Genomic DNA, 15172 nt, shown 5'->3' on the forward strand with positions numbered 1-15172 from the left:
CCCTGGTCTACAGTAGAGTATTATATAGGGAATATGGCCCTGGTCTACAGTAGAGTATTATATAGGGAATAGGGCCCTGGTCTACAGTAGAGTATTATATAGGGAATAGGGCCCTGTTCTACAGTAGACTATTATATAGGGAATATGGCCAGGGTCTAAAGTAGAGTATTATACAGGGAATAGGGCCCTGGTCTACATTATAGTATTATATAGGGAATAGGGCCCTGGTCTACAGTAGAGTATTAAATAGGGAATAGGGCCCTGGTCTACAGTAGAGTATTATATAGGGAATATGGACCTGGTCTACAGTAGAGTATTATATAGGGAATATGGCCCTGGTCTAAAGTAGAGTATTATATAGGGAATAGGGCCCTGGTCTAAAGTAGAGTATTATATAGGGAATATGGCCCTGGTCTACAGTAGAGTATTATATAGGGAATAGGGCCCTGATCTACAGTAGAGTATTATATAGGGAATAGGGCCCTGGTCTACAGTAGAGTATTATATAGGGAATAGGGCCCTGGTCTACAGTATAGTATTATACAGGGAATAGGGCCCTGGTCTACATTATAGTATTATATAGGGAATAGGAACCTGGTCTACAGTAGAGTATTATATAGGGAATATGGCCCTGGTCTACAGTGGAGTATTATATAGGGAATAGGGCCCTGATCTAAAGTAGAGTATTATATAGGGAATATGGCCCTGGTCTACAGTAGAGTATTATATAGGGAATATGGCCCTGGTCTACAGTAGAGTATTATATATGGAATATGGCCCTGGTCTACAGTAGAGTATTATATAGGGAATAGGGCCCTGATCTAAAGTAGAGTATTGTATAGGGAATATGGCCCTGGTCTACAGTAGAGTATTATATAGGGAATAGGGCCCTGATCTAAAGTAGAGTATTATATAGGGAATATGGCCCTGGTCTACAGTAGAGTATTATATAGGGAATATGGCCCTGGTCTACAGTAGAGTATTATATATGGAATAGGGCCCTGGTCTAAAGTAGAGTATTATATAGGGAATATGGCCCTGGTCTACAGTGGAGTATTATATAGGGAATAGGGCCCTGATCTAAAGTAGAGTATTATATAGGGAATATGGCCCTGGTCTACAGTATAGTATTATACAGGGAATAGGGCCCTGGTCTACATTATAGTATTACATAGGGAATAGGGCCCTGGTCTACAGTAGAGTATTAAATAGGGAATAGGGCCCTGGTCTACAGTAGAGTATTATATAGGGAATATGGACCTGGTCTACAGTAGAGTATTATATAGGGAATATGGCCCTGGTCTAAAGTAGAGTATTATATAAGGAATAGGGCCCTGGTCTAAAGTAGAGTATTATACAGGGAATATGGCCCTGGTCTACAGTAGAGTATTATATAGGGAATAGGGCCCTGATCTACAGTAGAGTATCATATAGGGAATAGGGCCCTGGTCTACAGTAGAGTATTATATAGGGAATAGGGCCCTGGTCTACAGTATAGTATTATACAGGGAAAAGGGCCCTGGTCTACATTATAGTATTATATAGGGAATAGGAACCTGGTCTACAGTAGAGTATTATATAGGGAATAGGGCCCTGGTCTACAGTAGAGTATTATATAGGGAATAGGGCCCTGGTCTACAGTAGAGTATTATATAGGGAATAGGGCCCTGGTCTAAAGTAGAGTATTATATAGGGAATATGGCCCTGGTCTACAGTAGAGTAATATATAGGGAATATGGCCCTGGTCTACAGTAGAGTAATATATAGGGAATATGGCCCTGGTCTACAGTAGAGTATTATATAGGGAATATGGCCCTGGTCTACAGTAGAGTATTATATAGGGAATAGGGCCCTGGTTTAAAGTAGAGTAGTATATCGGGAATATGGCCCTGGTCTTAAGTAGAGTATTATATAGGGAATAGGGCCCAGGTCTTAAGTAGAGTATTATATAGGGAATGTGGCCCTGGTCTAAAGTAGAGTATTATATAGGGAATAGGGCCCTGGTCTACAGTAGAGTATTATATAGGGAATATGGCCCTGGTCTACAGTAGAGTATTATATAGGGAGTAGGGCCCTGGTCTACAGTAGAGTATTATATAGAGAATATGGCCCTGGTCTACAGTAGAGTATTATATAGGGAATAGGGCCCTGGTCTACAGTAGAGTATTATATAGGGAATAGGGCCCTGGTCTACAGTAGAGTATTATATGGGGAATAGGGCCCTGGTCTAAAGTAGAGTAGTATATAAGGAATATGGCCCTGGTCTACAGTAGAGTATTATATAGGGAATATGGCCCTGGTCTAAAGTAGAGTATTATATAGGGAATAGGGCCCTGGTCTACAGTATAGTATTATATAGGGAATATGGCCCTGGTCTACAGTAGAGTAATATATAGGGAATAGGGCCCTGGTCTACAGTAGAGTATTATATAGGGAATAGGGCCCTGGTCTACAGTATAATATTATATAGGGAATATGGCCCTGGTCTACAGTAGAGTATTATATAGGGAATAGGGCCCTGATCTACAGTAGAGTATCATATAGGGAATAGGGCCCTGGTCTACAGTAGAGTATTATATAGGGAATAGGGCCCTGGTCTACAGTATAGTATTATACAGGGAATAGGGCCCTGGTCTACATTATAGTATTATATAGGGAATAGGAACCTGGTCTACAGTAGAGTATTATATAGGGAATATGGCCCTGGTCTACAGTGGAGTATTATATAGGGAATAGGGCCCTGATCTAAAGTAGAGTATTATATAGGGAATATGGCCCTGGTCTACAGTAGAGTATTATATAGGGAATATGGCCCTGGTCTACAGTAGAGTATTATATATGGAATATGGCCCTGGTCTACAGTAGAGTATTATATAGGGAATAGGGCCCTGATCTAAAGTAGAGTATTGTATAGGGAATATGGCCCTGGTCTACAGTAGAGTATTATATAGGGAATAGGGCCCTGATCTAAAGTAGAGTATTATATAGGGAATATGGCCCTGGTCTACAGTAGAGTATTATATAGGGAATATGGCCCTGGTCTACAGTAGAGTATTATATATGGAATAGGGCCCTGGTCTAAAGTAGAGTATTATATAGGGAATATGGCCCTGGTCTACAGTGGAGTATTATATAGGGAATAGGGCCCTGATCTAAAGTAGAGTATTATATAGGGAATATGGCCCTGGTCTACAGTATAGTATTATACAGGGAATAGGGCCCTGGTCTACATTATAGTATTACATAGGGAATAGGGCCCTGGTCTACAGTAGAGTATTAAATAGGGAATAGGGCCCTGGTCTACAGTAGAGTATTATATAGGGAATATGGACCTGGTCTACAGTAGAGTATTATATAGGGAATATGGCCCTGGTCTAAAGTAGAGTATTATATAAGGAATAGGGCCCTGGTCTAAAGTAGAGTATTATACAGGGAATATGGCCCTGGTCTACAGTAGAGTATTATATAGGGAATAGGGCCCTGATCTACAGTAGAGTATCATATAGGGAATAGGGCCCTGGTCCACAGTAGAGTATTATATAGGGAATAGGGCCCTGGTCTACAGTATAGTATTATACAGGGAAAAGGGCCCTGGTCTACATTATAGTATTATATAGGGAATAGGAACCTGGTCTACAGTAGAGTATTATATAGGGAATAGGGCCCTGGTCTACAGTAGAGTATTATATAGGGAATAGGGCCCTGGTCTACAGTAGAGTATTATATAGGGAATAGGGCCCTGGTCTAAAGTAGAGTATTATATAGGGAATATGGCCCTGGTCTACAGTAGAGTAATATATAGGGAATATGGCCCTGGTCTACAGTAGAGTAATATATAGGGAATATGGCCCTGGTCTACAGTAGAGTATTATATAGGGAATATGGCCCCGGTCTCCAGTAGAGTATTATATAGGGAATAGGGCCCTGGTTTAAAGTAGAGTAGTATATCGGGAATATGGCCCTGGTCTTAAGTAGAGTATTATATAGGGAATAGGGCCCTGGTCTTAAGTAGAGTATTATATAGGGAATAGGGCCCAGGTCTTAAGTAGAGTATTATATAGGGAATGTGGCCCTGGTCTAAAGTAGAGTATTATATAGGGAATAGGGCCCTGGTCTACAGTAGAGTATTATATAGGGAATATGGCCCTGGTCTACAGTAGAGTATTATATAGGGAGTAGGGCCCTGGTCTACAGTAGAGTATTATATAGAGAATATGGCCCTGGTCTACAGTAGAGTATTATATAGGGAATAGGGCCCTGGTCTACAGTAGAGTATTATATAGGGAATAGGGCCCTGGTCTACAGTAGAGTATTATATGGGGAATAGGGCCCTGGTCTAAAGTAGAGTAGTATATAAGGAATATGGCCCTGGTCTACAGTAGAGTATTATATAGGGAATATGGCCCTGGTCTAAAGTAGAGTATTATATAGGGAATAGGGCCCTGGTCTACAGTATAGTATTATATAGGGAATATGGCCCTGGTCTACAGTAGAGTAATATATAGGGAATAGGGCCCTGGTCTACAGTAGAGTATTATATAGGGAATAGGGCCCTGGTCTACAGTATAATATTATATAGGGAATATGGCCCTGGTCTACAGTAGAGTATTATATAGGGAATAGGGCCCTGATCTACAGTAGAGTATCATATAGGGAATAGGGCCCTGGTCTACAGTAGAGTATTATATAGGGAATAGGGCCCTGGTCTACAGTATAGTATTATACAGGGAATAGGGCCCTGGTCTACATTATAGTATTATATAGGGAATAGGGCCCTGGTCTACAGTAGAGTATTATATAGGGAATATGGCCCTGGTCTACAGTGGAGTATTATATAGGGAATAGGGCCCTGATATAAAGTAGAGTATTATATAGGGAATATGGCCCTGGTCTACAGTAGAGTATTATATAGGGAATATGGCCCTGGTCTACAGTAGAGTATTATATATGGAATATGGCCCTGGTCTACAGTAGAGTATTATATAGGGAATAGGGCCCTGATCTAAAGTAGAGTATTATATAGGGAATATGGCCCTGGTCTACAGTAGAGTATTATATAGGGAATAGGGCCCTGATCTAAAGTAGAGTATTATATAGGGAATATGGCCCTGGTCTACAGTAGAGTATTATATAGGGAATATGGCCCTGGTCTACAGTAGAGTATTATATATGGAATAGGGCCCTGGTCTAAAGTAGAGTATTATATAGGGAATAGGGCTCTGGTTTAAAGTGGAGTATTATATAGGGAATAGGGCCCTGATCTAAAGTAGAGTATTATATAGGGAATATGGCCCTGGTCTACAGTATAGTATTATACAGGGAATAGGGCCCTGGTCTACATTATAGTATTACATAGGGAATAGGGCCCTGGTCTACAGTAGAGTATTAAATAGGGAATAGGGCCCTGGTCTAAAGTAGAGTATTATATAGGGAATATGGACCTGGTCTACAGTAGAGTATTATATAGGGAATATGGCCCTGGTCTAAAGTAGAGTATTATATAGGGAATAGGGCCCTGGTCTAAAGTAGAGTATTATACAGGGAATATGGCCCTGGTCTAAAGTAGAGTATTATATAGGGAATAGGGCCCTGATCTACAGTAGAGTATCATATAGGGAATAGGGCCCTGGTCTACAGTAGAGTATTATATAGGGAATAGGGCCCTGGTCTACAGTATAGTATTATACAGGGAAAAGGGCCCTGGTCTACATTATAGTATTATATAGGGAATAGGAACCTGGTCTACAGTAGAGTATTATATAGGGAATAGGGCCCTGGTCTCCAGTAGAGTATTATATAGGGAATAGGGCCCTGGTCTACAGTAGAGTATTATATAGGGAATAGGGCCCTGGTCTAAAGTAGAGTATTATATAGGGAATATGGCCCTGGTCTACAGTAGAGTAATATATAGGGAATATGGCCCTGGTCTACAGTAGAGTAATATATAGGGAATATGGCCCTGGTTTAAAGTAGAGTAGTATATCGGGAATATGGCCCTGGTCTTAAGTAGAGTATTATATAGGGAATAGGGCCCAGGTCTTAAGTAGAGTATTATATAGGGAATGTGGCCCTGGTCTACAGTAGAGTATTATATAGGGAATATGGCCCTGGTCTAAAGTAGAGTATTATATAGGGAATAGGGCCCTGGTCTACAGTATAGTATTATATAGGGAATATGGCCCTGGTCTACAGTAGAGTATTATATAGGGAATAGGGCCCTGGTCTACAGTAGAGTATTATATAGGGAATAGGGCCCTGGTCTACAGTATAATATTATATAGGGAATATGGCCCTGGTCTACAGTAGAGTATTATATAGGGAATAGGGCCCTGATCTACAGTAGAGTATCATATAGGGAATAGGGCCCTGGTCTACAGTAGAGTATTATATAGGGAATAGGGCCCTGGTCTACAGTATAGTATTATACAGGGAATAGGGCCCTGGTCTACATTATAGTATTATATAGGGAATAGGAACCTGGTCTACAGTAGAGTATTATATAGGGAATATGGCCCTGGTCTACAGTGGAGTATTATATAGGGAATAGGGCCCTGATCTAAAGTAGAGTATTATATAGGGAATATGGCCCTGGTCTACAGTAGAGTATTATATAGGGAATATGGCCCTGGTCTACAGTAGAGTATTATATATGGAATATGGCCCTGGTCTACAGTAGAGTATTATATAGGGAATAGGGCCCTGATCTAAAGTAGAGTATTGTATAGGGAATATGGCCCTGGTCTACAGTAGAGTATTATATAGGGAATAGGGCCCTGATCTAAAGTAGAGTATTATATAGGGAATATGGCCCTGGTCTACAGTAGAGTATTATATAGGGAATATGGCCCTGGTCTACAGTAGAGTATTATATATGGAATAGGGCCCTGGTCTAAAGTAGAGTATTATATAGGGAATATGGCCCTGGTCTACAGTGGAGTATTATATAGGGAATAGGGCCCTGATCTAAAGTAGAGTATTATATAGGGAATATGGCCCTGGTCTACAGTATAGTATTATACAGGGAATAGGGCCCTGGTCTACATTATAGTATTACATAGGGAATAGGGCCCTGGTCTACAGTAGAGTATTAAATAGGGAATAGGGCCCTGGTCTACAGTAGAGTATTATATAGGGAATATGGACCTGGTCTACAGTAGAGTATTATATAGGGAATATGGCCCTGGTCTAAAGTAGAGTATTATATAAGGAATAGGGCCCTGGTCTAAAGTAGAGTATTATACAGGGAATATGGCCCTGGTCTACAGTAGAGTATTATATAGGGAATAGGGCCCTGATCTACAGTAGAGTATCATATAGGGAATAGGGCCCTGGTCTACAGTAGAGTATTATATAGGGAATAGGGCCCTGGTCTACAGTATAGTATTATACAGGGAAAAGGGCCCTGGTCTACATTATAGTATTATATAGGGAATAGGAACCTGGTCTACAGTAGAGTATTATATAGGGAATAGGGCCCTGGTCTACAGTAGAGTATTATATAGGGAATAGGGCCCTGGTCTACAGTAGAGTATTATATAGGGAATAGGGCCCTGGTCTAAAGTAGAGTATTATATAGGGAATATGGCCCTGGTCTACAGTAGAGTAATATATAGGGAATATGGCCCTGGTCTACAGTAGAGTAATATATAGGGAATATGGCCCTGGTCTACAGTAGAGTATTATATAGGGAATATGGCCCTGGTCTACAGTAGAGTATTATATAGGGAATAGGGCCCTGGTTTAAAGTAGAGTAGTATATCGGGAATATGGCCCTGGTCTTAAGTAGAGTATTATATAGGGAATAGGGCCCAGGTCTTAAGTAGAGTATTATATAGGGAATGTGGCCCTGGTCTAAAGTAGAGTATTATATAGGGAATAGGGCCCTGGTCTACAGTAGAGTATTATATAGGGAATATGGCCCTGGTCTACAGTAGAGTATTATATAGGGAGTAGGGCCCTGGTCTACAGTAGAGTATTATATAGAGAATATGGCCCTGGTCTACAGTAGAGTATTATATAGGGAATAGGGCCCTGGTCTACAGTAGAGTATTATATAGGGAATAGGGCCCTGGTCTACAGTAGAGTATTATATGGGGAATAGGGCCCTGGTCTAAAGTAGAGTAGTATATAAGGAATATGGCCCTGGTCTACAGTAGAGTATTATATAGGGAATATGGCCCTGGTCTAAAGTAGAGTATTATATAGGGAATAGGGCCCTGGTCTACAGTATAGTATTATATAGGGAATATGGCCCTGGTCTACAGTAGAGTAATATATAGGGAATAGGGCCCTGGTCTACAGTAGAGTATTATATAGGGAATAGGGCCCTGGTCTACAGTATAATATTATATAGGGAATATGGCCCTGGTCTACAGTAGAGTATTATATAGGGAATATGGCCCTGGTCTACAGTAGAGTAGTATATAGGGAATAGGGACCTGGTCTACAGTAGAGTATTATATAGGGAATATGGCCCTGGTCTAAAGTAGAGTATTATATAGGGAATAGGGCCTTGGTCTAAAGTAGGGTATTATATAGGGAATAGGGCCCTGGTCTAAAGTAGAGTATTATATAGGGATTAGGGCCCAGGTCTAAAGTAGAGTATTATATAGGGAATATGGCCCTGGTCTAAAGTAGAGTATTATATAGGGAATAGGGCACAGGTCTACAGTAGAGTATTATATAGGGAATATGGCCCTGGTCTACAGTAGAGTATTATATAGGGAATATGGCCCTGGTTTAAAGTAGAGTATTATATAGGGAATAGGGCCCTGGTCTACAGTATAGTATTATATAGGGAATATGGCCCGGGTCTACAGTAGAATAATATATAGGGATTAGGGCCCTGGTCTGCAGTAGAGTAATATATAGGGAATAGGGCCCTGGTCTACAGTATAGTATTATATAGGGAATATGGCCCTGGTCTACAGTAGAGTATTATATAGGGAATATGGCCCTTGTCTACAGTAGAGTATTATATAGGGAATAAGGCCCTGATCTAAAGTAGAGTATTATATAGGGAATAGGGCCTAGGTCTAAAGTAGAGTATTATATAGGGAATATGGCCCTGGTCTACAGTAGAGTAATATATAGGGAATATGGCCCTGGTCTACAGTAGAGTATTATATAGGGAATATGGCCCTGGTCTACAGTAGAGTATTATATAGGGAATAGGGCCCTGGTTTAAAGTAGAGTAGTATATCGGGAATATGGCCCTGGTCTTAAGTAGAGTATTATATAGGGAATAGGGCCCAGGTCTTAAGTAGAGTATTATATAGGGAATGTGGCCCTGGTGTAAAGTAGAGTATTATATAGGGAATAGGGCCCTGGTCTACAGTAGAGTATTATATAGGGAATATGGCCCTGGTCTACAGTAGAGTATTATATAGGGAGTAGGGCCCTGGTCTACAGTAGAGTATTATATAGAGAATATGGCCCTGGTCTACAGTAGAGTATTATATAGGGAATATGGCCCTGATCTACAGTAGAGTATTATATAGGGAATATGGCCCTGGTCTACAGTAGAGTATTATATAGGGAATAGGGCCCTGGTCTAAAGTAGAGTATTATATAGGGAATAGGGCCTAGGTCTAAAGTAGAGTATTATATAAGGAATATGGCCCTGGTCTACAGTAGAGTAATATATAGGGAATATGGCCCTGGTCTACAGTAGAGTATTATATAGGGAATATGGCCCTGGTCTACAGTAGAGTATTATATAGGGAATAGGGCCCTGGTTTAAAGTAGAGTAGTATATCGGGAATATGGCCTTGGTCTTAAGTAGAGTATTATATAGGGAATAGGGCCCAGGTCTTAAGTAGAGTATTATATAGGGAATGTGGCCCTGGTCTAAAGTAGAGTATTATATAGGGAATAGGGCCCTGGTCTACAGTAGAGTATTATATAGGGAATATGGCCCTGGTCTACAGTAGAGTATTATATAGGGAGTAGGGCCCTGGTCTACAGTAGAGTATTATATAGAGAATATGGCCCTGGTCTACAGTAGAGTATTATATAGGGAATAGGGCCCTGGTCTACAGTAGAGTATTATATAGGGAATAGGGCCCTGGTCTACAGTAGAGTATTATATGGGGAATAGGGCCCTGGTCTAAAGTAGAGTATTATATAGGGAATATGGCCCTGGTCTAAAGTAGAGTATTATATAGGGAATATGGCCCTGGTCTAAAGTAGAGTATTATATAGGGAATAGGGCCCTGGTCTACAGTATAGTATTATATAGGGAATATGGCCCTGGTCTACAGTAGAGTAATATATAGGGAATATGGCCCTGGTCTACAGTAGAGTATTATATAGGGAATAGGGCCCTGGTCTACAGTATAATATTATATAGGGAATATGGCCCTGGTCTACAGTAGAGTATTATATAGGGAATATGGCCCTGGTCTACAGTAGAGTAGTATATAGGGAATAGGGCCCTGGTCTAAAGTAGAGTATTATATAGGGAATATGGCCCTGGTCTACAGTAGAGTATTATATAGGGAATATGGCCCTGGTCTAAAGTAGAGTATTATATAGGGAGTAGGGCCCTGGTCTACAGTAGAGTATTATATAGAGAATATGGCCCTGGTCTACAGTAGAGTATTATATAGGGAATAGGGCCCTGGTCTACAGTAGAGTATTATATAGGGAATAGGGCCCTGGTCTACAGTATAGTATTATATAGGGAATAGTGCCCTGATCTAAAGTAGAGTATTATATAGGGAATAGGGCCCTGGTCTAAAGTAGAGTATTATATAGGGAATATGGCACAGGTCTACAGTAGAGTATTATATAGGGAATATGGCCCTGGTCTACAGTAGAGTATTATATAGGGAATATGGCCCTGGTCTACAGTAGAGTATTATATAGGGAATATGGCCCTGGTCTACAGTAGAGTATTATATATGGAATAGGGCCCTGGTCTAAAGTAGAGTATTATATAGGGAATAGGGCTCTGGTTTAAAGTAGAGTATTATATAGGGAATAGGGCCCTGGTCTACAGTAGAGTATTATATAGGGAATATGTCCCTGGTCTAAAGTAGAGTATTATATAGGGAATAGGGCCCTGGTCTAAAGTAGAGTATTATATAGGGAATAGGGCCCTGGTCTAAAGTAGAATAGTATATAGGGAATAGGGCCCTGGTCTAAAGTAGAGTATTATATAGGGAATAGGGCCCAGGTCTAAAGTAGAGTATTATATAGGGAATATGGCCCTGGTCTACAGTAGAGTATTATATAGGGAATATGGCCCTGGTCTACAGTAGAGTATTATATAGGGAATATGGCCCTGGTCTACAGTAGAGTATTATATAGGGAATAGGGCCCTGGTTTAAAGTAGAGTATTATATAGGGAATAGGGCCCTGGTCTAAAGTAAAGTATTATATAGGGAATAGGGCCCTGGTCTACAGTAGAGTATTATATAGGGAATAGGGCCCTGGTCTACAGTAGAGTATTATATAGGGAATATGGCCCTGGTCTACAGTAGAGTATTATATATGGAATAGGGCCCTGGTCTACAATAGAGTATTATATAGGGAATAGGGCCCTGGTCTACAGTAGAGTATTATATGGGGAATAGGGCCCTGGTCTAAAGTAGAGTAGTTTATAAGGAATAGGGCCCTGGTCTAAAGTAGAGTATTATATAGGGAATAGGGCCCTGGTCTACAGTAGAGTATTATATGGGGAATAGGGCCCTGGTCTAAAGTAGAGTAGTTTATAAGGAATAGGGCCCTGGTCTAAAGTAGAGTATTATATAAGGAATATGGCCCTAGTCTACAGTAGAGTATTATATAGGGAATAGGGCCCTGGTCTACAGTATAGTATTATATAGGGAATAGGGCCCTGATCTAAAGTAGAGTATTATATAGGGAATAGGGCCCTGGTCTAAAGTAGAGTATTATATAGGGAATATGGCACAGGTCTACAGTAGAGTATTATATAGGGAATATGGCCCTGGTCTACAGTAGAGTATTATATAGGGAATATGGCCCTGGTCTACAGTAGAGTATTATATAGGGAATATGGCCCTGGTCTACAGTAGAGTATTATATATGGAATAGGGCCCTGGTCTAAAGTAGAGTATTATATAGGGAATAGGGCTCTGGTTTAAAGTAGAGTATTATATAGGGAATAGGGCCCTGGTCTACAGTAGAGTATTATATAGGGAATATGTCCCTGGTCTAAAGTAGAGTATTATATAGGGAATAGGGCCCTGGTCTAAAGTAGAGTATTATATAGGGAATAGGGCCCTGGTCTAAAGTAGAATAGTATATAGGGAATAGGGCCCTGGTCTAAAGTAGAGTATTATATAGGGAATAGGGCCCAGGTCTAAAGTAGAGTATTATATAGGGAATATGGCCCTGGTCTAAAGTAGAGTATTATATAGGGAATATGGCCCTGGTCTACAGTAGAGTATTATATAGGGAATATGGCCCTGGTCTACAGTAGAGTATTATATAGGGAATAGGGCCCTGGTTTAAAGTAGAGTATTATATAGGGAATAGGGCCCTGGTCTAAAGTAAAGTATTATATAGGGAATAAGGCCCTGGTCTACAGTAGAGTATTATATAGGGAATAGGGCCCTGGTCTACAGTAGAGTATTATTTAGGGAATAGGGCCCTGGTCTACAGTAGAGTATTATATAGGGAATAGGGCCCTGGTCTACAATAGAGTATTATATAGGGAATAGGGCCCTGGTCTACAGTAGAGTATTATATAGGGAATAGGGCCCTGGTCTAAAGTAGAGTAGTTTATAAGGAATAGGGCCCTGGTCTAAAGTAGAGTATTATATAGGGAATAGGGCCCTGGTCTACAGTAGAGTATTATATGGGGAATAGGGCCCTGGTCTAAAGTAGAGTAGTTTATAAGGAATAGGGCCCTGGTCTAAAGTAGAGTATTATATAGGGAATATGGCCCTGGTCTACAGTAGAGTATTATATAGGGAATAGGGCCCTGGTCTACAGTATAGTATTATATAGGGAATAGGGCCCTGATCTAAAGTAGAGTATTATATAGGGAATAGGGCCCTGGTCTTAAGTAGAGTATTATATAGGGAATAGGGCCCTGGTCTATAGTAGAGTATTATATAGGGAATATGGCCCTGGTCTATAGTAGAGTATTATATAGGGAATATGGCCCTGGTCTACAGTAGAGTATTATATAGGGAATAGGGCCCTGGTCTACAGTAGAGTATTATATGGGGAATAGGGCCCTGGTCTAAAGTAGAGTAGTTTATAAGGAATAGGGCCCTGGTCTGAAGTAGAGTATTATATAGGGAATAGGGCCCTGGTCTACAGTAGAGTATTATATAGGGAATAGGGCCCTGGTCTACAGTATAGTATTATATAAGGAATAGGGCCCTGATCTAAAGTAGAGTATTATATAGGGAATAGGGCCCTGGTCTTAAGTATAGCATTATATAGGGAATAGGGCCCTGGTCTATAGTAGAGTATTATATAGGGAATATGGCCCTGGTCTACAGTAGAGTATTATATAGGGAATAGGGCCCTGGGTTACAGTAGAGTATTATATAGGGAATATGGCCCTGGTCTAAAGTAGAGTATTATATAGGGAATAGGGCCCTGGTCTACAGTAGAGTATTATATAGGGAATATGGCCCTGGTCTACAGTAGAGTATTATATAGGGAATATGGCCCTGGTCTACAGTAGAGTAGTACATAGGGAATAGGGCCCTGGTCTAAAGTAGAGTATTATATAGGGAATAGGGCCCTGGTCTAAAGTAGAGTATTATATAGGGAATAGGGCCCTAGTCTACAGTAGAGTTTTATATAGGGAATAGGGCCCTGGTCTACAGTAGAGTATTATATAGGGAATATGACCCTGGTCTAAAGTAGAGTATTATATAGGGAATAGGGCCCTGGTCTAAAGTAGAGTATTATATAGGGAATAGGGCCCTGGTCTAAAGTAGAATAGTATATAGGGAATAGGGCCATGGTCTAAAGTAGAGTATTATATAGGGAATAGGGCCCTGGTCTAAAGTAGGGTATTATATAGGGAATAGGGCCCTGGTCTAAAGTAGAGTATTATATAGGGAATAGGGCCCAGGTCTAAAGTAGAGTATTATATAGGGAATATGGCCCTGTTCTAAAGTAGACCAGGGAATAGGAATAGGGCCCTGATCTAAAGTAGAGTATTATATAGGGAATAGGGCCCTGTTCTAAAGTAGACCAGGTAATAGGAATAGGGCCCTGATCTAAAGTAGAGTATTATATAGGGAATAGGGCCCTGGTCTACAGTAGAGTATTATATAGGGAATAGGGCCCTGTTCTACAGTAGAGTATTATATATGGAATATGGACCTGGTCTACAGTAGAGTATTATATAGGGAATATGGCCCTGGTCTAAAGTAGAGTATTATATAGGGAATAGGGCCCTGGTCTAAAGTAGAGTATTATATAGGGAATAGGGCCCTGGTCTACATTATAGTATTATATAGGGAATAGGGCCCTGATCTACACTAGAGTATTATATAGGGAATAGGGCCCTGGTCTACAGTAGAGTATTATATATGGAATATGGACCTGGTCTACAGTAGAGTATTATATAGGGAATATGGCCCTGGTCTAAAGTAGAGTATTATATAGGGAATAGGGCCCTGGTCTAAAGTAGAGTATTATATAGGGAATATGGCCCTGGTCTACAGTAGAGTATTATATAGGGAATAGGGCCCTGATCTACAGTAGAGTATTATATAGGGAATAGGGCCCTGGTCTACAGTAGAGTGTTATATAGGGAATAGGGCCCTGGTCTACAGTAGAGTATTATATAGGGAATAGGGCCCTTGTGTACAGTATAGTATTATATAGGGAATATGGCACTGGTCTACAGTGGAGTATTATATAGGGAATAGGAACCTGGTCTACAGTAGAGTATTATATAGGGAATATGGCCCTGGTCTACAGTAGAGTATTATATAGGGAATATGGCCCTGGTCTACAGTAGAGTATTATATATGGAATAGGGCCATGGTCTAAAGTAGAGTATTATATAGGGAATATGGCCCTGGTCTAAAGTAGAGTATTATATAGGGAATAGGGCCCTGTTCTAAAGTAGAGTATTATATAGGGAATAGGGCCCTGGTCTAAAGTAGAATAGTATATAGGGAATAGGGCCCTGGTCTAAAGTAGAGTATTATATAGGGAATAGGGCCCT

At 40.5% G+C, this 15172-nt stretch overlaps 1 protein-coding gene across 1 annotated transcript in view; it reads left to right on the plus strand.

Annotated features, from left to right (window-relative positions):
* Positions 1-15172, plus strand: part of LOC139547260 (unconventional myosin-X-like) — a 157773-nt gene that overhangs the window by 23665 nt on the left and 118936 nt on the right. The gene's annotated exons all lie outside the window — the stretch shown is intronic.

Source organism: Salvelinus alpinus, chromosome 20, assembly GCF_045679555.1.
Source record: "Salvelinus alpinus chromosome 20, SLU_Salpinus.1, whole genome shotgun sequence".
NCBI classification, from domain to species: domain Eukaryota; kingdom Metazoa; phylum Chordata; class Actinopteri; order Salmoniformes; family Salmonidae; genus Salvelinus; species Salvelinus alpinus.